The 27,820-nt window shown below is 41.9% G+C and overlaps 1 long non-coding RNA gene across 1 annotated transcript in view; it reads right to left on the minus strand.

The window, feature by feature from the left end:
- Positions 1 to 27,820, minus strand: part of LOC126146203 (uncharacterized) — a 91,450-nt gene that overhangs the window by 1,037 nt on the left and 62,593 nt on the right. The window contains exon 2 of the long non-coding RNA XR_007529770.1: positions 2,867 to 2,986. This is a non-coding gene — a long non-coding RNA (uncharacterized LOC126146203). The remainder of the gene's footprint in view (positions 1 to 2,866; positions 2,987 to 27,820) is intronic.

Consider the following 27,820-nt stretch of genomic DNA (forward strand, 5'->3'; position numbering starts at 1 on the left):
TGTATTCGGAATTGAGTTTTCTCAATTTAGTATGTATGAAAGGCCAATACAATAGCCGCCGAACTTGTCAAAGTTACACATGCAGTTCATTACAGAGGGAAGTATCTCCTCGACAAGATGTAAGGCCGCTCATGTCCAGGGCAACTGAGGGAAAGGGGGGGGGTTGTCCCCCCCCGACCCCATATCTCTCGGCGAAAGGAAAAAATATAGTGTAGACAGGTGTTTTTCTTTCAAGAAAATTATTTAAAAGTCGGTATTACTCACGTTTTTAACGGAGTATGAACTGGAACTTTTTTTTATTAATTCGTTATTCGTCTTCCAAAATATTAAAAATTACATCCCAGGTCTAGCCCCCCCCCCCTCCTCTCCCTCTGCAAACTACCATAAGCGGTCGCTTGACAGTATGTAAGGCTCGATCTGAAAAAGATAGAGAAGGAAATCGACCGCGTGCTTTCACGGTAACCATATCGGTATTCTCATTACGCTCTTCAGGGAAACCACGGAAAACCTAAATCCGTAAGGTCGATCAGGGTCCTGAACCTGTGCCCTCTCGCGTACGAACCCCGCCGTCTCACGTCTGCGCCCTCTCGCTCGGACTTGGTTCATGGAGAAGCCTTAATCCAGGTGAGACTCTTTAAGAAAAGCTACTACTTGACAGAGACCAGTAAATGAAACAAGTCGCATTAAGAGTGGTTTGCAAACTATTTGCTTCAGTACACGTAATTACTCTGTTTCCAGTTACTGGTGATAATTTTTCATGTTCGTGCTGGTATATAATGTTCAACCATTTAGGCAGTATCAGAACGTATATTTAAGTGATGTGTAAGGTAAGGATAAAATAGACAGCAATTATATTTCTGTGAAAGCGCTCCAGTAGGCTCTTGCTGATGTAGGAGGCCGTTGAGAGTCTTGGACTAGGACATCTGTCGTCTACGGAGAGTCTCCGACGGAGATGTGGTGTCCATTAGTCACTAGAGATATTACCCGCCCGTAGTGAAACTGACTCGATCAGTCGTCCGCGAATGTGGCAAATGAATACGCTGGTTCACAAGATCTACGCGAAGGAGACGTTATAGTCGTAGCTATTGTACTCTAGCTTTCCAAATGACCAATCAGAATTGCAGACTTTTAACAATTCATTTAAAACTCCCACATATCTACTTGTACGATCTGCACGAGGCTCTAGCAGGGCTACTCCTAATTTTATCTTTAGATGTCTCTCTATTTTCAGTGGATTTTGATTATGAACATGGCAATTTTAGGTTTTGTTGTTCTTAATCATAATTCTGTGAGTGGAGTTTTCATTCATTTATCCACTAACGCTATAATGATGACATATGATGCGGTTCATTCGATAATAAAAAAAAAGAACTCGTATTAAGCGCCTCATATGCATTGCAGTCAGGATATTGGGCCGAACTGGCCGAACTGCACAATAACCCTTGGTTCGGTATGGGGCGCGGTGGGGTGGGTGGACTGCAGTGGCCTGTTGTGGGGCTATGAACCACTGAGGGCTACGGCGGGACGACGCTTCTCTGTTGTTTCTAGGTCCCCACTATAATGCACAATACAGTCAATACAATTGATAGCATTGATAGGGAAATAAACATTAACAAATATGTGAGAGAGAAACTGGAAGCCGACTACTTCCCTTATTATTTTTCCCTTTGTTTTGCACATAATATTTACTCAAAATATAAATTGCATTTCATAAATAATAAAAATTAATTGATCGCGTAACGTATATGTTTTTATGTAACCAATGAAATTACTTTTGATGTAAATGCAGTTTACATACACAACATCAAAAATCTACGTTAGTATTGTTGTTATTTTGTACTCAGCATGATCAAAGACAAGGGTTTCCTGTTATTATTGCAAGTGCGAAAGTTGTTTATGAATATGAGAAACATGGTTTACAATCTCAACGAACTATTGAAGTTATGTTTGATATGATGTTTTTTGTTTTTGTTTGAGCAAGTTGCGCTTTGTAGCACTCTATTATAAATCCGTGTTTTTTTTATTTTTAGTAAAACATCCCTCTGTTTCAAGTTGCAAATCAACAACTTTCAAATAAACCTGAATTAACATCGACAGTTTCAAATTTGCTATAAACACTTTTACTTTTAAGAAACAGACGGGTGGAAAACTGTAGAACAAAAGTATTCCATAGGTTACATGGACCCTTATACATACTCAGTCCGCTCCGAGACGGTCCACCGCTTCTGGTTTCTAGGGAATCTACTAAGACAATGATCGCATACGCCAACAAAGCGACCCAGATGAAGTAATGTCTACTAGGTATGCAATTCACCCTACGTACAGCTAACGCGGTTACAGTCTTAACCAGCCTAGGGTGACAGGGAAACTACCATAGTCTGAACTTGTTTTTGGCAGTTTATGATAGCCTACGGTACTTTCACAACTCTAGTAACTTGTAATTTATGGCTTCTGAACATCTTCATTCCTACTGCCGTACATTTTAAATGCCTCGCTTGGTCTTAGCTCGTTTGAGTATGTATTTCGGGTCGAATGTAGTTTCATCAGTAACTGTGACATCGCCAGTCCTTAACTGTTCATATCACGAAAAACTGTTACAGTGGGTTCTTGTAACGATTTTCTTGAAAGAGCTTCAAACACCTATACGTAGCGTAACTGTTGAGGAGAGTAAGAAATACTCTGTCTTCCGCTGCATGTCGCATTTACTAAAACGACGCATCCCACGCACAACACAGTTCTATGTTGCATTCAGCGCTTAAAAAAAATTCAATGTCCAGACTAACTGCTGTACAATAGTTCCATTCTGGAAGAAAGTTTGATAAAGTAACGGTCTGCTTTGGCAGTTAGTAGCTTTGCAAGTACTGACCTGGGATGAGTGTCACAGGGTGATCAGCATCCACACGTAGCTGCGCTCCAACTTCGCGACACTCCAATCACTGGTTGAACTCTTGAATTTTACATCTTCTTCAAGCCCTTCATTATACGCCTGAAACACATAATATAATACTCATTAAAATTAAAATATGTCACACAAGAAAATAAAAGAAAAATTGAAAAAGAGCGAAGTCTAACTGCTACAGAGAAATCCAGAGACTGTTTTACAAATAAATATTCTAAAATAATTTCATAGATGCCTCTCCTAAATGAGATTACATAATTAGAAAATATATAAGTGGTTGTGCTTTCTGTTAGTATTTTGCCAACCGTGTACTCCCAAGCTTTGGTTTTGAAACAGTGTTAGTGGATGCATGAAATATCCAAGAGAAAACACTTTTAAATAAATTGTTTCGGTCTAGCTAGTCTTTGGTAAAACAGTCACCTACTTCCACTGTTGAACTGAGAGCTATTTTCAGCATTACGCCAAGAAATGGCTTTACTTTTTGTGATAACATCTTTCAAAGAGTGTCACATTGGAAATATTTTTAGTGGAATAATTTCCTGTAATTTTGCTAAGGCGTACTCATTTATTGTGGCTGTAATTTCACGAACAATGTAGTCCGTATGAAAAAGAAATAATTACTGCGAAGAAGTCTTCCCATTCTCAATATTAAGCCATCATCGTTACTCGCATTCTGCTTGCTTTCTACATACGAGCGGAAAATCAGTGTGTCGGGCGAGATCCGACATTTGCATTGTAAGGGTTAATGATTATCTTCATTTTCAGTGTTGCTACACTCTATAAGAAGCACGGACATGATTCGCTTGGACAGATTTCACCATTATTCGTATCCCTCGTTGGGGGTAAATATCACTCGCTCTTGATCAGTGAATACATGTTCTGCATATTTGACGTGAAAAGACCTTAAATTAGTTAATACGACATCTGGAAAAGCAAAGAAATGTGAGAAAATGTTGTATATCATTCTCTGTTGTTATCATTTACATAGCTCATCCTCGATGGTCAGTATCGGTTCCGGAGAAATGTAGCAGTATGCGAGGCAAAACTGACCACGTAACTTACGTTTAAGAACGGAAAACCTATGTTTATAGCATTTGTAGATTTAGAGAAAGCTTTCGACTCTTTGAAATTCTGAAGGTACCAGGGATGGAAACCCAGTTCTAAGCAAAGAAGGGAAAGCAGAAAGGTGGAAGGAGTATATAGAGGGTCTATACAAGGGCGATGTACTTGAGGACAATATTATGGAAATGGAAGAGGATGTAGATGAAGATGAAATGGGAGATACGATACTGAATGAAGAGTTTGACAGGGCACTGAAAGACCTGAGTCGAAACAAGGCCCCCGGAGTAGACAACATTCCAGTAGAACTACTGACGGCCTTGGGAGAGCCAGTCCTGACAAAACTCTACCATCTGGTGAGCAAGATGAATGAAACGGGCGAAATACCCTCAGACTTCAAGAAGAATATAATAATTCCAATCCCAAAGAAAGCAGGTGTTGACAGATGTGAAAATTACCGAACAATCAGTTTAATAAGCCACAGTTGCAAAATACTAACACGAATTCTTTACAGACGAATGGAAAAACTAGTAGAAGCCGACCTCGGGGAAGATTAGTTTGGATTCCGCAGAAATACTGGAACACGTGAGGCAATACTGACCTTACGACTTATCTTAGAAGAAAGATTAAGGAAAGGCAAACCTACGTTTCTAGCATTTGTAGACTTAGAGAAAGCTTTTGACAATGTTGACTGGAATACTCTCTTTCAAATTCTAAAGGTGGCAGGGGTAAAATACAGGGAGCGAAAGGCTATTTATAATTTGTACAGAAACCAGATGGCAGTTATAAGAGTCGAGGGGCATGAGAGGGAAGCAGCGGTTGGGAAGGGAGTGAGACAGGGTTGCAACCTCTCCCCAATGTTATTCAATCTGTATATTGAGCAAGCAGTAAAGGAAACAAAAGAAAAATTTGGAGTAGGTATTAAAATCCATGGAGAAGAAATAAAAACTTTGAGGTTCGCCGATGGCATTGTAATTCTGTCAGAGACAGCAAAGGACTTGGAAGAGCAGCTGAACGGAATGGATGGTGTCTTGAAGGGAGGATATAAGATGAACATCAACAAAAGCAAAACGAGGATAATGGAATGTAGTCGAATTAAGTCAGGTGATGCTGAGGGTATTAGATTAGGAAATGAGACACTTAAAGTAGTAAAGGAGTTTTGCTATTTGGGGAGCAAAATAACTGATGATGGTCGAAGTAGAGAGGACATAAAATGTAGACTGGCAATGGCAAGGAAAGCGTTTCTGAAGAAGAGAAATTTGTTAACATCGAGTATAGATTTAAGTGTCAGGAAGTCATTTCTGAAAGTATTTGTATGGAGTGTAGCCATGTATGGAAGTGAAACATGGACGGTAAATAGTTTGCACAAGAAGAGAATAGAAGCTTTTGAAATGTGGTGCTACAGAAGAATGCTGAAGATTAGATGGGTAGATCACATAACTAATGAGGAAGTATTGAATAGGATTGGGGAGAAGAGAAGTTTGTGGCACAACTTGACCAGAAGAAGAGATCGGTTGGTAGGACATGTTCTGAGGCATCAAGGGATCACCAATTTAGTATTGGAAGGCAGTGTGGAGGGTAAAAATCGTAGGGGGAGACCAAGAGATGAATACACTAAGCAGATTCAGAAGGATGTAGGTTGCAGTAGATACTGGGAGATGAAGAAGCTTGCACAGGATAGAGTAGCATGGAGAGCTGCATCAAACCAGTCTCAGGACTGAAGACAACAACAACAACCAGGGATAAAACAATCTTTACAGAAAACTTGGGCTTACTGCTGTTACCAGAGTCAGAGGACATGAAAGAAGCGCACTAGCTGGGAACAAAATGAGACAAGCTTGTAGCCTATCCCCGTGTTGTTATTCTTGTTTCTCACGGCGTGTTAGTTGATCGAAAAGTCCACGTGTGTGCTGTCGATTCATAGCATCCAGTGGACATTATATTTCACCGATCAGGTGAGTTCTCAGTGGAGCTGTCACTATTTATTCTGAGCATTGAGAAAGCTGTGAGGGAAGCCAAAGAGAAATTTTTAAAGGGGAATTAAGGTTCAGGAGGAGAAAATAGAAAACTTTGAGGTTTGCCTATGACATCGTAATTGTGTTCGAGACGGCAAACAACCCGGAATAGAAGATGAACATAATTGATAGAGTATTGCAAAGAGGTTGTAAAATGAACATTAAAAAAATTAAAAGAGTAATGGAAAGTAGTCGAATCAAATCAAGTGATGATCATGGGTCCGCAGCTCGTGGTCGTGCGGTAGCATTCCCGGGTTCGATTCCCGGCGGGGTCAGGGATTTGCTCTGCCTCGTGATGACTGGGTGTTTGTGTTGTCCTCATCATTTCATCATCATTCATGAATGAGGCGAGTTTGGACTGAGCAAAGGTTGGGAGTTTGTACGGGCGCTGATAACCGCGCAGTTGAGCGCCCCAAAACCCAAACATCACCATCATCATCAGTTTTCTGATGGTAACATAATACATTTTCGATTTGGTCATTGCACTATGAGAGAGGACATGAAACAGAATAACTCCCTGAAAGTCGCAGAAGATCGTCGTCATGACTTTAGCAGATGAGGATGTGATCTTGAAAATTTTCTTCGAAGGAGAGGTGGTGTAGCACCACTCCATGGATTGTAATTATGTTTCCGGTTCGAAGTGATGAAACCATGTTTCATCGCCTGTGACGATGTTCGACAAAAAATTGACACTGTCAACCTCGTAACGCGCAAGCGATTCCTTGCAGATGGTCCTTCGGTGCTCTTTATAGTCTTCTGTTAGGCACCGAGGAACCCAACGGGCACACAGGTTTTAGTACCCCAACTGGTGTACCAGTGTGTACTGACAGAGACGTCCAGTTGATCAGCGAGGTGTCTGATTGTGATCCGTCGATCATCTCGAATGAGAGTGTCCACACGTTCGAATATTACAGGAGACACAGCTGTGTGAGGTCGGCACGCGGAGATCGTACAGGTTTGCGCGACCTTGTTGCGATGAGCGCAGACGCCTCGCGACTTACTGTGACTTTTGCTCAATGCCAGATATCTGGTTTTCCGCTAAAAGAAATTTGATGACAGCTCTTAGCTTGACACAGACCTTCGTTACAGACTCCATTTTGAAGGTTACGTACAGCACCTCCATCTATCTTCATGAAACTAAAGGATTGAAGCGGGAATATTCCAGGATGTCAGATTTCGCATGTTTTCAATCCTAATTGACTGAGAAAAAAAAAAGAAAAGTTTGGATTGCTTACTGAACGCCCCTCGTACTTATTATTAGTTCCACTATACGTGCTTTAAACTGCGCAGAGGCTCTCATTAAACTGTGGGTTAGCACCTGTGTAAGAAATGATAAACAGCAGATAAATGGCAGCGCCTAGGATGTGGAGTACTTCGGCAGCAGCCGTGGATGACTGGCCGTCCGCTCGTGTGATGGACAGGTTTGCCTATCTACCGCTGCCACTGTCGCCGGCCGGGTGGAGTCTGGAGTCTCCTGCTACGACAGTTGCCGTCCGCTGACATCTGTACACACGGCCACATGGGCGGACGTGTGCCTTGACACATGGGACTCTTCCACTGATTCATATCGGAGACGTACACGTGGCTGCCGTACCTTTAATGCGGCACTTCATTGGTGTTTTAAGGTTTGGAAGCCGAATTCCTATACACATGCAAATTTTGAGAATTTTACAAATTTCAAATGCACTGGCCATTGGCGTACGATTTTTAGATTTTTTCTCTTCCTTTTGTTTCAGTGGGAGAACACAACTGCTCTGTCTTAGCACCGATTCGAAGAACGCAATCCGATTCAAATAAAAGGGATGCGCCCAACAGCAATGTACGAAAACAAAAGGCACTGTACATCGGCGAGCACCGAGACCGAAAACTAGGAAAGCATTTGTGCTAAGGCATTTTGTGGCAGTTTAAATATTGTAAGTGCCCGTATGTGGCTGTTGGTTTAACGAAAAACGTGTTTCGCCAAGTTCCGCAACTTCTCAAGTAAGGCTACAACATACAAATGCATACGAAAGGATATGGAACAAAACGGCAAAAAATAGAAAGTTAAAGAAAACAAAACTTTAATGTACATATGTGAAAGTGTATTACTTACCATACCCCATGTACGTTTACTCCACACATAGAAATATTATATTCAGGATTTATCTTGACACAAATGTAGACATTGCTTGTTAAACCGAAGACTCTCAGTGAGTTTCAGAAGTTTTATGTTGAACGATTTAGTATACAAACAAATTTGTGAGGGAAATTATTTTGGTTGCATCGTGGTCCACAGGCGTCACAAATTGTATATGTGATCAAATTTTACCACAACATCTGACGCCGGAAAGAAACGGAGCTGCCCCCTTTTTCTTTGTTACCCTCAGTGTAAAGTTTCGGTTTTGAAGCCATTTTAAATTGTGGGCTTGTAAAATTTATTAGTATAATATACTTAAAATATTAAAACGGCTATATGTTGTACTGCCAAAGAAGTTACAAAAGAACACCTACGGAAGTGCAGCACATTAGAATGGCCATACTTGGTTGAGAGTCCAAAAAATCCTAATTCGCAGAGAGCCAACTTAACACGCAACAGAAGTGAAGTCAATTATGATTAAGACTAGTGGGCATATGCACTACTGGCCATTAAAATTGCTACACCACGAAGATGACGTGCTACAGACGCGAAATTTAACCGACAGGAAGAAGATGCTGTGATATGCAAATGATTAGCTTTTCAGAGCATTCACACAAGGTTGGCGCTGGTGGCGACACCTACAACATGCTGACATGAGGAACGTTTCCAACAGATTTCTCATACACAAACAGCAGTTGACCGGCTTTGTCTGGTGAAACGTTGTTGTGATGCCTCGTGTAAGGAGGAGAAATGCGTACCATCATGTATCCGACTTCGATAAAGGTCGGATTGTAGCCTATCGCGATTGCGGTTGATCGTATCGCGACATTGCTGCTCGCGTTGGTCGAGATCCAATGACTGTTAACAGAATATGGAATCGGTGGGTTCAGGAGGGTAATACAGAACGCCGTGCTGTATCCCAACGGCTTCGTATCACTAGCAGTCGAGAGACAGGCATCTTATCCGCATGGTTGTAACGGATCGTGCAGCCGCGTCTCGATCCCTGAGTCAACAGATGGGGACGTTTGCAAGACAACAACCATCTGCATGAACAGTTCGACGATGTTTGCAGCAGCATGGACTATCAGCTCGCGGTGAACGCACATTGGAAGCGTGTATTCGTCATCGCCATACTGGCGTATCACCCGGCATGATGGTATGGGGTGCCATGTGTTACACGTCTCGGTCACCTCTTGTTCGCATTGACGGCACTTAGAACAGTGGACGTTACATTTCAGATGTGTTACGACCCGTGGCTGTACCCTTCATTCGATCCCTGCGAAACTCTACATTTCAGCAGGATAATGCACGACCGCATGTTGCAGTTCCTGTACGGGCCTTTCTGGATACAGAAAATGTTTGACTGCTGCCCTGGCTAACACATTCTCCAGACCTCTCACCAATTGGAAATGTCTGGTCAATGGTGGCCGAGCAACTGGCTCGTCACAATACGCCAGTCACTACTCTTGATGAACTGTGGCATCGTGTTGAAGCTGTATGGGCAGCTCTACCTGTACACACCATCCAAGCTCTGTTTGACTCAACGCCCAGGCGTATCAAGGCCGTTATTACGGCCAGAGGTGGTTGTTCTGGGTACTGATTTCTCAGGATCTATGCACCCAAATTGCATGAAAATGTAATCATATGTCAGTTCTAGTATAACATATTTGTCCAATGAAAACCCGTTCATCATCTGCATTTCTTCTTGGTGTAGCAATTTTAATGACCAGTAGTGTATCCGGGATTTATCTTGACACTAATGTAGACATTGCTTGTTAAACCGAAGACTTTCAGTGAGTTTCTGGAGTTTTATCTTGAACGACTTAGTATATAAACAAATTTGTGCAGACAAACTATTTTGGTTGCATCATGGTCCACAGGCGCCACAAGTTGTATATGTGATCAAATTTTACTACACCGTCTGACACTGGAATGAAGCGGAACTGCCCACTTTTTCTTTGTTACCCTCAGTCTACAGTTTCGGCTGTGAAGCCATTTTAAATTTTGGGCCTGTAAAATTTATTAGTATAATATAGTTAAAATATAAAACTGCTACATGCTGTGACTCGCATTCGGGAGGACGACGGTTCAATCCCGTCTCCGGCCATCCTGATTTAGGTTTTCCGTGATTTCCCTAAATCGCTTCAGGCAAATGCCGGGATGGTTCCTTTGAAAGGGCACGGCCGATTTCATTCCCCATCCTTCCCTCACCCGAGCTTCCGCTCCGTCTCTAATGACCTCGTTGTCGACGGGACGTTAAACACTAATCTCCTCCTCCTCCTGCTACATGTTGTACTGCCAAAGAAGCTACAAAAGAACACCTACGTAAATGCAGCACATTAGAATGGCCGTACTTGGGTGAGAGTCCGAAAAATCGCCAAATCACACAAGTAATAGTGTATTCGCAGAGAGTTGACTTAACACGCAACAGGAGTGAAGTCAATTATGATTAACACTTGTGGGAGTATAACAAAGAACTATGTAATATAAAACGTCATTTTACCACATTCTCGTACTTTTCAACTAAAAGAATGACAGAAAGTGTTTCTTGTAAAGTAGTTGGTTTGTCCTCACTGCATATCTAATCAACTCCTCATACAATACTTGAAATTGCTGTCTCACTCCAATTTAATACTTTTACCAAATTTGAACCATAGTTCTACAAGGAAAAACTCTCTCACAGAAGAAATGAATTGACTGTGCCCGTCTGGCTTGACACCATCCTGCGTCCCGTATCCTGCTCCCACCATAGATGTAGTCCGTTTCATCAGAACCGTCCTCCAAAACATGCATGCTTTCGAGCGACCCACACTCTTCATCAGGTGATACTGACTGCCCTTGTCTCAGTACAATTGGCACACATTCCGTCATCATTTTCATTTCACTTTCTTCCTCCCGCATACTCTTGTCTGATCACCTTGCACCCTACCGTCCCAATCCTACTACACCGAAACACCAACATAATCATGGCCTGAACCTGTGCTATTACACATTCCGTTATTCTAACCTTCTACTTCAGTCCCATGTCCCATTTTTGATACCATTCCAAAAATCTGTCAACTACCCGAAGCTGACTGAGTCTCTACACATCATCCTCCAGTGAAATACAGAAACTAAACAAACATCCAAGCCAAACGGAACATGTTGGAAATTATCATCGTCACATCTATATCAACTGCTTCTAATAATTTCATCTCTATGTTTGCCATCTTTTCATACCTGTTTAACTAAACTGTATTTTTAGAAAATTCTATTGCTGAGGAGCAGTTTTCATATTGTTGCCCTCTGGAAGAGTAATCTATGAGAGCGTGCTGAAAGGTAATGCCTTCGAATTTTTTATGTGAAAACCATTAAAGGTTTTTAAACGAAACAAACATTATTAACATTCTACATCTTTATTCTTTAAGTCTACACATTTATTTCTCAACATTCACATCCTAGCGACAACCACATTTATTCCAAAGAAAAGTATTAGTTATGTGTGAGTGTTTTATTTATGAACTGTCTTTTACTCTTTGAGATAAACGGGCTTGAATATTTATGTCACCATAGCTACATTTTTTCTTTAATAAGTTCTGGATATGTGATGACATATTTCGTGACTGTAAGTCATAGGTACGGAGGTTCTCCGGAAAAAAATGGGCGGGGAATGATCAAAAAGTTTCGGTTTTATGGTACTGCTGCAGCGTATGTGCAACGTAGCACGACTCTAATACGTGTGTATACCTTCATGTAGGCAAGAGATTAGTTCAAAAATGGCTCTGAGCACTATGGGACTTAACATCTGTGGTCATCAGTCCCCTAGAACTTAGAACTACTTAAACCTAACTAACCTAAGGACATCACACACATCCATGCCCGAGGCAGGATTCGAACCTGCGACCACTGCGGTCACGCGGTTCCAGACTGAAGCGCCTAGAACCGCACGGCCACACCGGCCGGCACCAAGAGATTAGTGTAGCATTCGTGTATTCGCAACGGGCGTTCGGTAAATGCATAAACGTGAACTATGGCGACGTTATTACCAAATGCATCCAAATAGGGCTAGCGTACCGTTATTCTTTTCTTGCTGCAGAAGGACACACACCGGTAGACATCCATCAGAGAATGTAGAATGTGTGTATATTTGTCGAAATCCACCGTTGTAGAATCGTGCCTGAAGTCCTGTGCTGGTCGCACTCAACACAAGACACTGTCGATCTGGGATGGCAGCCACATCCAATGATTATGAATTTCAAGTAACCTGGCGTCCCCATCACTGGAGAACGGTGCTGCCCAAGGCTGGAGAATTCATGACGCGCAGCAGAGACGAAACGTCCGGGAAAACTAGGACACAGGGTGTTGCTGCTCATGATAACGCACGTATCCACAGAACAAATGTCATATCGCAGAAGCAACGCCACCTCAAGTGGGAGACGCTTGAGCACCCGCCCTATAGTCCTGTTCTCTCCCCACGCGATTATCACGCCTTTGGTACCTTAAAAAAGGCCTTGAAGGTTCGATTATTCTTATCCGACAAAGACGTGCAGAAGGCAATTAAGGACCTCTTCACACAGCATGACGTGATGTTTTACCAAACGGGTATCTTCAACCTGGTGCCACAGTGGGATGATTGCCTCAAACGCTCACGGAAATTTGCCTGATTGGCATTCCGATTCTGGACTGTACGGACTTCAAACGAATCTTTTCGATCACGCCTTGTATATAAACCGAATCACTAAAGCATTGTGTTACGATGCACTCTTTTTACTGAGAGTGATTTTCTGGTTTGAAATTTTAATTTAGTAAACGTACTATATCACTATTATTGTTTTTCAAAGAAAGAGGACGATGAAAATAATAATGTTCAGATCGTAAACATTTATAAAAATCCTCAAGATTCTCCAGAGCTCTATTGTCTGATAACTCTTCGTGATGTAAATTTCATTACTACTCGGATTCGAAAATGAGAATCGAGTGTCATTGCACTATCCTGCGTTAGCAGTCTTGTTTACAAAAGTGTATTTAATCAATAGAACGAAAGGCGTGAGACAGTACTTTGCATTCCGAAGTTAGGTGGTGGTGGTTAGTGTTTAACGTCCCGTCGACAACGAGGTCATTAGAGACGGAGCGCAAGCTCGGGTTAGGGAAGGATTGGGAAGGAAATCGGCCGTGCCCTTTCAAAGGAACCATCCCGGCATTTGCCTGAAACGATTTAGGGAAATCACGGAAAACCTAAATCAGGATGGCCGGAGACGGGATTGAACCGTCGTCCTCCCGAATGCGAGTCCAGTGTGCTAACCACTGCGCCACCTCGCTCGGTATTCCGAAGTTAAAAATGCAAAAATGGGAAGGAAGGTCCTATTTAATTTGAAGTTGACGACAGTATCATTAGCGACAGGGAACAATGGGAAGGAAGCTGGACGTGAACTCGTGAAAGCAACCATTCCAGCACTTGTCTGTAGTGATTGAAGTAACTCGTGAAATTTATGTGAGGATAGCGGAAAGGGGGTTTGGACCCTGCTACGTCAGACGACAGCTTTAGTGCCTTAAAGACCACATCTCAACTCTCAACATGAAAGATGGATGAAGCTAACCAGAACGAAACTTTGCTTGAATTTTATGCAGCATCTGTAATAGAAAAGTACTGTAAATTTTGCTCCTAGCTTCGAGACTCGTGATGGATGACATGTAGTCAAAAAAGCACCGCAAACTGCTATTTTAAGCTAGTAGTTAATTTTTGGAGTAGTTTTGGCAGTTAAATATACAAAATTCTGATATTTTGAGGTATGTAAATAAAAGTACTGCAGGCTTCAAATTGTTACATAGCATGTTCATAATCATTTTACAAATTCCGTATCTAGTTTTACGTTGGTACTTTACATGCAAGTTACCAAATAACGGTGTTCTGAGATTCTCTACACACGTCTGAAAGTATGGTAAAGTATGTGTTAAGTGCCAATAGAAAAACCAGATATGGGACTAATGTAAAGGCAGTTAATGATTTTGAGTCTACTGTATTGATCGTATTTATCTCCGAAAGCACTTGGCTGTCAACGGTTACAACATTTAGATGACTGCTTGCTAGAAGATGATTGAACGACAGAAGCTAGGTTCGAAATAAAATATTACTCGAAAAAAAGCAGTCGGTGATGATTTGCTGCGTGAAATTACTATTCGGCAAGTATGTCATCTTTGAGAAATGTCGCGTGGCAGAAACATTTACGTAAAAAACCAGAGATGTCGTTAACCGGGAGGACGGTTTGAAACACACAGCGGTTTAGTAGGCGCAGTCCTTTCGGAGATGTATGCTGTCACCATCCTCCGAACTTTCGACTGAGTTACACATCCAGTTGTGGGGGACCTAAAGTTTAATGTTGGTTTCGGGCAGGTACAGCTTGGCATTAACCACAAATACAAATCATTAAGAGAGGTGAAAGAAGCAGTAACGCATATAAAATGCTAGCACCGACTGAGGATTAACTGAACCTTTGATTTTGATGACCGACAACACACCCAAAAATTTTTAAAGCTTTTTAACAAAAACGTTATTAACGTTCTACACCTTTATTCTTCATGTCTACTTATTTATTTCTCAACACAATCACCCTGGTGACGAGAATATTTCTGACAACGAGATATCATTTTGTTGATACTCTCACTGTAGAATGTTTGACTTTGTTGACGGAGCCAGAACGTCACTTCTGCTTACACCGTTTCATCAGTATCAAAGCGAAGTCCCCGAAGATGTTCTTTAAGTTTTGGAAAGAAATGAAAATTGGTAGGGGCCAAGTCGGAACTGTAAGGAGGGTGATCGACAACAGTGAACCCAAGGCGTCGGATTGTTGCAGATGTCGCAGCGCTCGTGTGTGGTCTGACATTGTCGTGTTGAAGAAGACAGTGCTCCATATGTGGACGAACTCTTCGAATTCGAAGCTCGATTGCAGCACGCTTTTCTCAAACACCGACGTAGTTAGGCTACACACCGCCGTGTTACACTCTACAATCCGGAGTCCTCTAGCGGCAGAAGGCTGTGAATGTGTAGAATGGCAATAACGTTTGTTTTATTTAAAAAGCTTTATTCGGAGGCATTACTTTTCAGTCCGCCCTAGAACAACATATAATGGTTTGGTAGCTTTTCTTATTGAAGGACTTCAGTCACAATATTTGTTTACAATAGCGCCTGAAACTATATGGAGAGATATAATCAAACTTTGAAAGCACAGAGAGTTCGCAGCTAACGACCTAGAGTTGAACGCCCTAACTCAAACGAATCAAACAGTTCCAAAACAGGAAGATTATAACGAGAAGATTCAGTCTTTCACCCCGTGTAGTTATTTGAGATATGCCTTCATCACCTTAACAGAGGCTATCAAAAATGCCCGGTAGATAGTTCGTGAAGCGCAGCCTATTCCTAGGCGCTGGCGGAACGCGCAACGCTGGTGGCTGCGCGCAGCGGGCGCGTATTTTGGACCTTATTGTGACGGCCACGCCAGCTATCTCGCCGGGTAAATATGACAGCCAGATAAGGCCGTTCCTGAACACACACCTCTGTGTGTTTACGCACATACACCTTTGATCCCCACACAGAGGAGGCCCAAGTAATATACCACCGCGTCCCGGCGCCGCCGCGCTGCCCATGTTACGGGAAACGCCTGCAAACTCTTTGCACGTTAGCTTGCAGTCTGCAGTCGGGCGCAAAACTCCCTCAATCTTTAAACTAGTACCCTTTTTATAAGTTCGTATGCTGCGATGGCCAGTGTAAATTTGAATAAAATAATGTTATTTTTCAGCTTCTGCAAGAGTACTTTATGACGAAGTAGTACACGGGTGAACGGCCGGTCGTCTGAGTCCAACAAGCACAAGTTTTCGGCAAGAGACTACGTTGCCATCATCACTTACACTGACGATGGCAACGTGGTCCCTTACCGAAAAATTGTGCCTGTTGGTCATTGACATCGGACCATTCACCCGTGAACTACTCGCCATGAATAAAAATAATGTTGAGTATTCATTATTAAACCCTAGAACAATTATAATACCAAAGTTTCGACCGTGTATGCAGAGGCATTCTTCATGGATGGTTGTCCCAGGGTTTTATAACGAAGTGGCCTTGCATCCAAAACGATTTTGTTCAAATTCCTCTACTTTAATTTGTATAACCTTTTCTTGGAATAAATACAAACTTCTCGGCACGCTTTAAAATCAATACCTCACGTACAGCGTTTGCTCTGAATGAGACCATTAAATGTCTCTAAAACGGCGAATCGAACAAAAAAAAAAAAAATGTTCTACATTAAAACTTAAAATTAAAAGTTAATATTAGTAAAGGGGTCATCTGTCTGTGCTACAAATGGCCATCACCTACCACCCCACTTGGAGGGCGGGGTGCCGGCTGCAGTGGCCGAGCGGTTCTAGGCGCTACTTTCTGGATCCGCGCGACCGCTACGGTCGCAGGTTCGAATCCTGCCTCGGGCGTGGATGTGTGTGTTGTCCTTAGGTTAGTTAGGTTTACGTAGTTCTAAGTTCTAGTGGACTGATGACCTCAGAAGTTAAGTCCCCTAGTCTTCAGAACCATTTGAACCACTTGAGGATGGGGTCAACTTCGTATTTTCAAATGGAACCTCCACCCTCCCCCAGTTTTATTGCATATTCAGATTCTACATCAAAAAATACACGTTTTTTACTCCGAACATTGTTTCCCATTCGTGGTAGATGTTGTAATCGACAAATATTCAGCGTAACTGTTTTTGCAGTTACGAATAGACGCATTTGGTCCTACATTTCATTTATGATGTAAATGTAAACTTTTGTGTTCTAACGGTTGACATTGATTTTCGAAATTTACTTTAGAGTTACAAATATGATTGTATAGTACAATTTTGACAAGTAATCTACTTACACTACTGGCCATTAAAATTTCTACACCAAGAAGAAATCCAGATGATAAACGGGTACTCATTGGACAAATATATTATACTAGAACTGACATGTGATTACATTTTCACGCATTTTGGGTGCATAGATTCTGAGAAATCAGTACCCAGGACAACCACCACTGGCCGTAATAAAGGCCTTGATACGCCTGGGCATTGAGTCAAACAGAGCTTGGATGGCGTGTACGGGTACAGCTACCCATGCAACTTCAACACGATGCCACAGTTCATCAAGAGTAGTGACTGGCGTAATGACCTGCAACATGCGGTCGTGCATTATCCTACTGAAACGTAGGGTTTCGCGGGGATCGAATCAAGGGTAGAGCCACGGGTCGTAACACATCTGCACATCTGAAATGTAACGTCCACTGTTCAAGGTGCCGTCAATGCAAACAAGAGGTGACCGAGAAATGTAACCAATGGCACCCCATACCATCACGCCGGGTGATACGCCACTATGGCAATGACGAATACACGCTTCCAATATGCGTTCACCGCGATGTCGCCAAATACGGATGCGACCATCATGATGCTGTAAACAGAACCTGGATTCATCCGAAAAAAATGACGTTTTGCCATTGGTGTACCCAAGTTCGTCATTGAAAACACCATCGCAGGCGCTCCTGCCTGTGATGGAGCGTCAAGGGTACCGCAGCCATGGTCTCCGAGCTGGTAGTCCATGCTGCTGCAAACGTCGTCGAACTGTTCGTGCAGATGGTTGTTGTCTTGCAAACGTCCCCATCTGTTGACTCAGGGATCGAGACGTGGCTGCATGATCCGTTACAGCCATGTGGATAAGATGCCTGTCATCTCGACTGCTAGTGATACAAGGCCGTTGGGATCCAGCACGGCGTTCCGTATTACTCTCCTGAACCCACCGATTCCATATTTTGCTAACAGTCATTGGATCTCGACCAAAGCGAGCAGAAATGTCGCGATACGATAAACCGCAATCGTGATAGCCTACAACACGACCTTTATCAAAGTCGGAAACGTGATGGTACACATTTCTCCTCCTTACACGAGGCATCACAACAACGTTTCACGAGGCAACGCCGGTCAACTGCTGTTTGTGCATGAGCAATCGGTTGGAAACTTCCCTCATGTCAGCACGTTGTAGGTGTCGCCACAGGCGCCAACCTTGAATGAATGATCTGAGAAGCTCATCATTTGCATATCACAGCATTTTTTTCCTATCGGTTAAATTTAGCATATGTAGCACGTCATCTTCGTGGTGTAGCAATGGCCAGTAGTGTATATGGTAATGCAGTTTTCTGTTCCCTACGTGGTTCATTGCGGTGAATCCCCAAACCATCTGAATTTTTGATGTCGGTGAACGCACTCGAGCTCCGTCATCAGGGTGACTGATTTCGGTGTGTGTTTCCATCCGACCGTACTAACCCTCACGCTGGGCGCTACACGGCTGCCGGTGGTATACATACCACAACCATTATCGTAAGGTGAAATGCCCATCAAGTGATAGTGACAGGCGCACTTACCCATGGGTACTCTCCGAAATCAAGCAACCTAATGATGAGAGGCAAGAGCACTCAGCGATCTCAAACATCCCGATGAGAACAGAAAACTGTACATACATGTCATCGTTCCTAGATCACGCTAAACGTAGTTTCTAACCACACTGTGAAAGGGCTAACCATATTGTATTGTACAATTAAATTTTTAACAGAACTGTAAACTTCGAGCATAAATATCAACAGATAGAAAACAAAGATTTACATTTACATCGAAAATGAAATGTAGAATCTAATACGTCGGCTCTTAATTTCAAAAAGAGGCACACCTTATATTTGTCAATTATAGCGCCTTCTACCGCGAATGGGAAACAATGGTTTCGGTGAACGGTGCGTATTTTTTGTCGTAGGATCCGAATACGCAGTTAAAATGGGGGTACCCGTTTGAAAATACAAAGTTGACCCCATCCAAACAGGAGGGGTGATTAGAAGGTGGCCAGTTGTAGCACAGACGGATGTCCACTTTACTAATATCCACTTTTCACCTAAAACCTTTTTTTCGTATAATGCGTCATTTTCGAGATATTTAGCTGTCTCAAACTAAAAACAAATATCCTGCATAGTTCAATTTCAACAGTCAATGTAAACATTCATTATCGTCTGGTTATAAAAATGTTATTTTGTTGCAGGTGCTAAGTTATGTAATAATCTGGAGAACCTTACAGTCTAGAAAAAAATGTAATAATCACAGTAAACAAAAATATCTGTAGGCCTAATTTTCGTTCCAGTCATCATAAAACGTGTGTGCTTTTTACAGACCTCAGTAAAAATGTACTCTGTAACTAATTTTGTGTGGCTTAGTCGCAAGGTTCATGTCTTTCAATTGGACGCCACTTCCGTGACATGCATTTCCTTAATCTACCCCAGACATCCACCCATCGGTAGTATACCTGCAGCCTAACGTGTAATCCGAACCAAGTGTGTTCTTGACTACTTATCACATCGTTGAGAAGTAAAGGTGAGGTTAAAGGCAGAATGAAAATTTTGGGGGTCCGACCGGCATTCGATGCCGCTGTCTCTTGCTTTACACTGATCATCCAGAAGATTATGACCACGTACCTGTCAGCCGTTATGTGACACGCATAACAGCGGTCACGCATCATAACATGGAAGCAATAAGGCCTTGGTAGGTCGTTGGTGGGAGCTGTCACTACATATGCACCCACAAGCCACGGAATTCTAGTAAATTTCACCAGTTTTCTCCTCCGATTGAAAAAATAATCTGTCGGCATCCATCTACATAGGGAGTAATGATCATCGCGATAAAATAAGAGAAATCAGGGCTCGCACGGAAAAATTTAAGTGCTCATTTTTCCCACGTGCCGTTCGACAGTGGAACGGTAGAGAGACAGCATGAAGGTGGTTCATTGAACCCTCTGCCAGGCACTTTGTTGTGAATAGCAGAGTAATCGCGTAGGGATGTAGATGCGTAGGTTGTTATTCTTTTCTTCTACTTGATAGTCGCCAACAACCTGCAGTGTTATCTGCATCACACAGCGCGTCCCACATCTTATCAGCAGCAACAATAACAGCACTAACCATATCGGAAAAAACTGAGTAAACAATGTTGCGTCATTGTTGAGCTGCTGTAGGCGCTCGAAGCGATCACTACCAGCCGCTAAATAGCGAAATTGCGAGCGAACTACACCAGCTGCAAGAGATCCGTTTGGTACTTTGGTTAAATATTTTCTAAAGAATTATACAAGTTTCAGTTTATGGCAATAACAACGACATTTCAGAGATAAAAAGTAGAAAGAGTAGCTTCAGGCTCTGGATTACGGAAGATTATTGTTAGCAAAAATCATATGAGGTATAAATCATATGAGGTATAAAATGAAATATTTGAATAGAGTGAGGATTTTTGTTTAGGGGACGGAACATGTCAATTTGTATGGAGAGTCATCGATAGACGCAGGAGTAGCTTTAGGCGTGCTCTAGAAATGTGTGTTGATTTTTACTTTAAGAATTAACCTATATTTTCACACAGTCAGCCTCTCGTCATGTCAATTTTCGATCATTCGAAGCAAAAAAATTTGTAGTAAAATGGCCACTAAAATGCGTACCTCAAGAGATATGTCCACTTGTTTAGTAGAAGATACGTGATTCACAGTAGCGAAAATAAAGAAGTGCTCGTATTTCTAGAGCCCATGAGTGCGGGACATTTTTTTCTTATCTTGGTCCATACTAGCATCTCTCAAATTGTGGAAAACAAGGAGCTTGCAATAGAAGAGATATGTTTCACAGCATTGAAAATGAAGAGTCGTTCATAGCTTATAAGGATGTATTTTAGAGCCCACTCCTGCTAAACTTTCTTGTTTCGAACGATCGTTCCTGGCATACCCGCGAATACTGACCATTCGTTCTGCGGCACCCAGTATTAGTAAAGTGGCAGGCAATATTTATAGAGAACTCAGACTTTTTGCAGTTATTTACAGTGAAATAATATCTGAAGATAGCTGCGCAGACATCCATTCAGGGCTTAATAAAATTTAATGTGGTTCAAACATTCGGGATACGTTTAAATGTCGATAAATTTGAAATTACACAATGCGAAAAACGCACAAACGCGTCATCACATGACTGCAGTATCAGTGAGTCACGACAGCACTCAACTCATACAAATACACTATAAAAGAAAAAAACGACACGCCACGAAGGAATTACCGGGGTGGGACGAAAATCGGTAGACGTGATGTACATGTATAGAAAAACAAGTGATTACAATTACTGAAAAATTGAATGATTTATTCAACAAAAAGAGTTTCACATATTTTTTGAACAAGCTAATAACACGTTGGTTCACTTCTGACCCTTATGAAAGTAGTTATTCGGCTCGGAATGGACTGATAGAGTTGTTGGATTCCATGCTAAGGGGTATCGTGCCAAATTCTGTCGAGCTGGCGAGTTATATCGCAAAATCACAAGGTGATCGGAGGACATTGCCCATAATGCTCCAAAAATTCCCAGATGGAGAGAGATTCGGCGACCTTGCTGGCCAAGATATGGTTTGGCATGCACGAAGAAAGCAGCAGAAACTCTCGCCGTGTGAGGGCGGGTATTATCTTCCTGAAATACAAGCCCAGGATGGCTCGCCATGAAGGGCAACAAAACGGAGCGTAGAATATCGCCGACGTACCGCTGTGCTGTAAAGGTGCCAAGAATGACGACCAAAGAGGTCCTGCTACGAACTTAAATGGCACCTCAGACCGTAACTCCTGGGTTTCAGAGCGTATGGCGGTCAACAGATTGGTATCTCACTGCTGTTCGGGGTGTCTCCTCACACGTCTTCGGCCTGCAGTCTTATTGATGTGAGGAGAATTGTCTTCAGTGATGAGTCCCGCTTCGAAGTGAGCACCAACGTCCAGCGAAACCATGTTGGGCTTACATTTCAGCAAGATAATGCCCGCTCGCATGCTTCGAGAGTTCCTACTGCATGTCTTCGTGCTTGCCAGACCTCACTTGGCCAGCAAGGTCGCCGGATTTCTCCCTATTTGAGTACGTTTGAAGCATTATGGTGGGGCCCTCCAACCAGCTCGGGTTTTCGATGATCTAAAGCGCCAGTTGGACTTAATTTTCCACTATATCCCTCAGGTGAACACCCAACAAGTCTGTCAGTTAGTGCCAAGCCGAATAACTGCTTGGACAAGTGCCAGAGGTGTAACCAAGCATTATTTATGAGCTCTATATGTGAAGCTCTTTATCTTGAATAAATAATCTAATTTTTGTGAAATTGTAGTGATTTGTTTGTCTGCATATGTAAATCACATCGACCGATTTTCGTTCCATTCGGGTAATTCCTTCGAGATGCCTTTTTTTATTTTCTTTTTTCCTTTTCTCTTAGAGTGCATTAAATCAAAAAGTCGATTGTAGGTAATGTGCTTTATTTCGGTTCATTGGTAGGAAACTAGGAAGATGCAGATAATCTACAAAGGAGAATATTTGCAAAACACGACCCATCACAGCGTATTGTTAACGAGTGTGAGATCCATACCAAATAAAATACCGAGCGAGGTGGCGCAGCTCTTAGCACACTGCACCCGCATTCGGGCGGACGACGGTTCAAGCCCGCGTCCGGCCACCCTGATTTAACGCTTGCGAGTTATTCTTCCATTCATATTAATGACATCACTGCTGTTACGCGGAACGGTGGTAGGCAAAAGAAAAAGCAAAATAAACGGATTAATAAGAATCGTACGGAATTAACTGCCTTCTTCGCCGTATTGTTGTCGAATTGACTACGATGCGTATTGTGGTTTTTGGTGGTATTCGAATTCTTTACCGCAGTCTTCTTATGTGCCGTGCTTCGTGTAATACTGTTTGGCTTCTTCACCTGACAACACGTGCGACTCATATTGTTTCAGAGTACATGGTGTGGAATCATCTTTGGCTCCTCAATTAATTTTAACGAATTAAATGATAAGCTAGGTAGCTGTTTTATGAATTTTATAATCTATTATACATATACAGAAACTGTACATCACTAAATCAAACATTGTAACGTAGGGCATGCTTTGTTACTAGTATGTGTGAACTGTTTGACGTACATGTTGTGCCCTACACAAGTGACACACAATGCCTTTTGTCAAAATTATTATTTCCCAGCTCACATTGAAACCCCAAAAATTTCACAAAGATGTGGAGCACGTCATGGAATCATGTCAGACTAACCAAGGAGAACTGTAACAGGTTTCGTCCACGATCTTCAGACGCCGGGTTACGGTGGCACACGTTGCAGTTTCACAGCGCTTTAATTAAAACTGACATTTACACTAAAGCTTTGACCTTGGAGGTGCTACTTAGAAGGAAATTCAAAGGTATTGTTTAGAGACTATCATAAGTATCTGGCGTCGAAGTTCAACTGGACATGTAGCTGTTAGTGTGCTTGCTATAGGTTATCTTCAGTCTTCGAATGATACGGGTAATCGGTTTGATGCCTAGAGATATATCGCTGACCAGTGGCGGTATCGTCAAAGGAGGCCGAACGAATCAAACCGTATGATGACAGATTGCGGCGACTTTCAAGCCGCGGTATATTCGTATTCTTATAAATGCGAAAATTGGACTTGCAAGAATCCAAGACACACAACTGTGGCAGTTGACGTTGCCTAGCACTTGAATCTCGTATTATCAGGACAGTTCACATTCTACAAAAATGTTCAATTTCGCTAACTGTATTGTTAAACTACAAGCAACGCTCACTTTGGTAACTGTATTTTTAAACTATAAGCAACGCTATCTTCGAGCCACAAGCAGTATAAGAACCTTCTTCCATAGTCTTTGTGGCCTTTCAGATATCCTGGGCGTACCGCGTGCACTCTGAGGCACAGATGATTCTGTCTGCAAATATAACAAGCTTAATTTGTTGCTTGTTATCGTGATCACAACAATTGTAATGCTGCCTGTAGTTTGAGGACAGCGTTGTTTGTAGTTTAAAAATACGGTTAGCGAAACTGAAAATTTTTTCAGGGAACTTTCCATGTCCTGACAAAGCGCAATTCAACTATTTGGCACTGCAAATCGGCACAGTCGTCTTAGTGCTAAAAGGATTACGACACTGTCTTGATCGCTCAGTGTCGTTATTTGTCGTCACCCTTCGCGTTTTACTGCGTTCACCATTATTATGATATCGTTATTCAGACGAAGGTAAACGGTGTTAAAACTGTAAATGATGGTTGGATAAATATGATTTTGAGATCGAAACTTTACCGTAATTGTTTAAGAAAGAATGCAGTGACAGCTGACAAGCTAATACGCTTACCCCAACAGTGAGGACCCCAGCAGTGAGGATATGCCTCGGGAATTTGAAAACAATACGTCTGTCTCCTATGATATTACAAATGTTATGATAACGATAACAAGCAAGAAAGTAATCTTAAATTCCATTTTCCGGCAATATCACAATAAATTACAGCAGATACACTTGCGTGTGTTCCTCTGAGATTGTTTTATAACGATTGTGACTAATACGATAAAAGATTATTACTGATTCGAGTGTTCTCCTTGCTTTAGTGACATGCCGAACTCTAAACGGAAAACAACTTTATAAGATCGTCGATTTTTTCGTTTTCCGTCGTTCCTTAGTTGCTTCAAAAATCCATGGAGACGTATTCCGTCTTTGCATCTAAATGAAAGGCACTTTGTGTTTTTGCCATATGCTGGACGACACAAATGGATTAGCAACATCAGAACTCGTAAGTAATACCAAATGATGATTTAACTTCACGAAACTTGTGCTGCAAAACGAGAACATAACATTAGAAAAAGTAATACAGTAAAATATTTGTAATTACTATATAATGCGTTTATTATTTACATAAAATTATCATGTATTAAGAGTCAGTGAAGATGCTAAACGAGTAAAAGAAGCGAAAAGCGTGTGACAAAAAACAAATTGCCTTCCATTTAGCTGATAAGACGGAATATACCTCTATGAACTTTGCAACGGTTATAATTCTCCATTTCAGAGATATTTCTTGGATAGTGCCATGTCATTTGCTGTCGGTTTTCGCCAAATATTACCTAAAATGGAACAGTTAGGCTTCTGCCAAATTAAGTTTTGACGAGAAAATCTCTTTAAAATCGACACGAGGAATGGAAAGGAATATCGCCTAAATGTGCAAGAGTTTCTCGTAATTTTAACATCTCTGTTGGAAATGGAATCTCGTTTTATAGAGGAAGGGGAAGATTCGTATTAGTACCACTACTATGTTCGTGGCAGCCGGACGTCGCGAACTACTCACGCTCATAGTGAAACACGATTCTCGAATTTACAGATGTAAAATGTGGCTACGAACGGGGTCATACCTCAGAAACTTATTATACCATATCTACATCTACATCTACATCGACATCCATACTCCGCTAGCCACTTGACGGTGTGTGGCGGAAGGTGCCTGAGTACCTCTATCGGTTCTCCCTTCTATTCCAGTCTCGCTTTGTTCGTGGAAAGAGAGATTGTCGGTATGCCTCTGTGTGGGCTCTAATCTCTCTGATTTTATCCTTATGGTCTCTTCGCGAGATATATGTAGGAAGGAGCAATATACTGCTTGACTCCTCGGTGAAGGTATGTTCTCGAAACTTCAACAAAAGCCCGTACCGAGCTACTGAGCGTCTCACTTGCAGAGTCTTCCACTGGAGTTTATCTATCATCTCCGTAACGCTTTCGCGATTACTAAATGATCCTGTAACGAAGCGCGCTGCTCTCCGTTGGATCTTCTCTATCTCTTCTATGAATCCTATCTGGTACGGATCTCACACCGGTGAGCAGTATTCAAGCAGTAGTCGAACAAGTGTACTGTAACCTCTTTCCTTTGTTTTCGGACTGCATTTGCTTAGGATTCTTCCAATGAATCGCAGTCTGGCATCTGCTTTACCGACGATAAATTTTATATGGTCATTTCATTTTAAATCACTCCCAGTGCCTACTCCCAGATAATTTATGGTATTAATTGCCTCCAGCTGCTGACCTGCTATATTGTAGCTAAATGATAAAGGATCTTTCTTTCTATGCATTCGGAGCACTTTACACTTGTCTACATTGAGATTCAATTGCCATTCCATGCACCATGCGTCAATTCGTTGCAGATCCTCCCGCATTTCAGTATAATTTGCCATTGTTGCAACCTCTCGATATATTACAGCATCATCCGCAAAAAGCCTCACATAGCAGTCAACCACTCCCATGTAAGTGACGCCGAATGTAATATTCTCCTTTCCTTCCATTTTCATCAATTTCTGTAGTTACATGAGCACAAAATTTTACAATGACTATGGTAAGTTCACGTTTCACTATCCAGTCCATGCCAGACAACAGCAGTAATCAGTTACAAGTATCGTTAAGAAAACGGTTAAAACAAGAAAGAAAATAACAAAATATCGAGTTAAGATTTTAATTTACTCCATAAAATACATACCAATAAACATTCGCAACTTTTTTTAAAATTCCTACATATCAGAAGTTACATTATATTCATCAGAAAGGATATTTCGAAATTTTGTAGGTTGTATATGGATCTTCCTTGCTTATATTTTTCGTAGTGAAATGCAATCCGAAAACAAAGGAAGTAGGTTACAGTACGCTTGTTCGCCCACTGCTTGAATACTGCTCAGCAGTGTGGGATCCGTACCAGATAGGGTTGATACAAGACATAGAGAAGATCCAACGGAGAGCAGCGCGCTTCGTTACAGGATCATTTAGTAATCGCGAAAGCGTTACGGAGATGATAGGTAAACTCCAGTGGAAGACTCTGCAGGAGAGACGCTCAGTAGCTCGGTACGGGCTTTTGTCAAAGTTTCGAGAACATACCTTCACCGAAGAGTCAAGCAGTATATTGCTCCCTCCTACGTATATCTCGCGAAGAGACCATGAGGATAAAATGAGAGAGATTAGAGCCCACACAGAGGCATACCGACAATCCTTCTTTCCACGAACAATACGAGACTGGAATAGAAGGGAGAACCGATAGAGGTACTGAAGGTACCCTCCGCCACACACCGTCAGGTGGCTTGCGGAGTATGGATGTAGATGTAGATGTAGATGTAGATTAAGCCAGTGTTAAAATGTCTGTTCAACCACCTATTAACAATGTACAAGACACCAAGATTTGCTCATTTCGGAGGTCAAGCTTTCATCATCAGAATTTTTATACAAGAATCTCTTGCTCGCTTTGAGAGATTTTTCTATAATAATTTTGACGTTCGAAATGCGTAAATTTTAGTGATTTTATAGAGGAAGGGAAAGGTTCGTGGCTTGGGTGATATTTTAAGATCGAGTCTAACAACCACGACTTCTACATGGATACAGTCGAAATAGTAAGTCTTTAATATGTCCCGTCTCTCAGTTATCGCGTTCGCGTTCGTTGCTACCACCTAAGTTCAGGCGGTGGAGGTGACCGCTCATCGATATATTGCTGAGCTGCCAAACCATGCTAATTGAGGAACATCTGGTTTGGGTGAGCCATGTAATTGTCTTTTGTATTTATTTGACGCCTCCCAGAATTCATTCAAGTCTTTCTAAGACTGTTTCTAACGTGGACGGAAAGATTGAGAGCCATCCGTATCACCATTAATATCAGAAGAATTTATTACAAACGGATTGGAACGTCACTTCTTACAGCATTTATCCCTTCACTTTCTAGCATAGTATCTGTTAATCAATTAAATGACTGACAGTTAACGACCTACTTTTTACTGAGTAGAATGATTCCATAGTAACTGGGAGTTAATTATTTTCAGATGTGACGAATGTGCCAAATCTAAATGAGTTTCCAAAAATTTCGCAGCTT

Source organism: Schistocerca cancellata, chromosome 2 (genome assembly GCF_023864275.1).
Source record: "Schistocerca cancellata isolate TAMUIC-IGC-003103 chromosome 2, iqSchCanc2.1, whole genome shotgun sequence".
Lineage (NCBI taxonomy): Eukaryota > Metazoa > Arthropoda > Insecta > Orthoptera > Acrididae > Schistocerca > Schistocerca cancellata.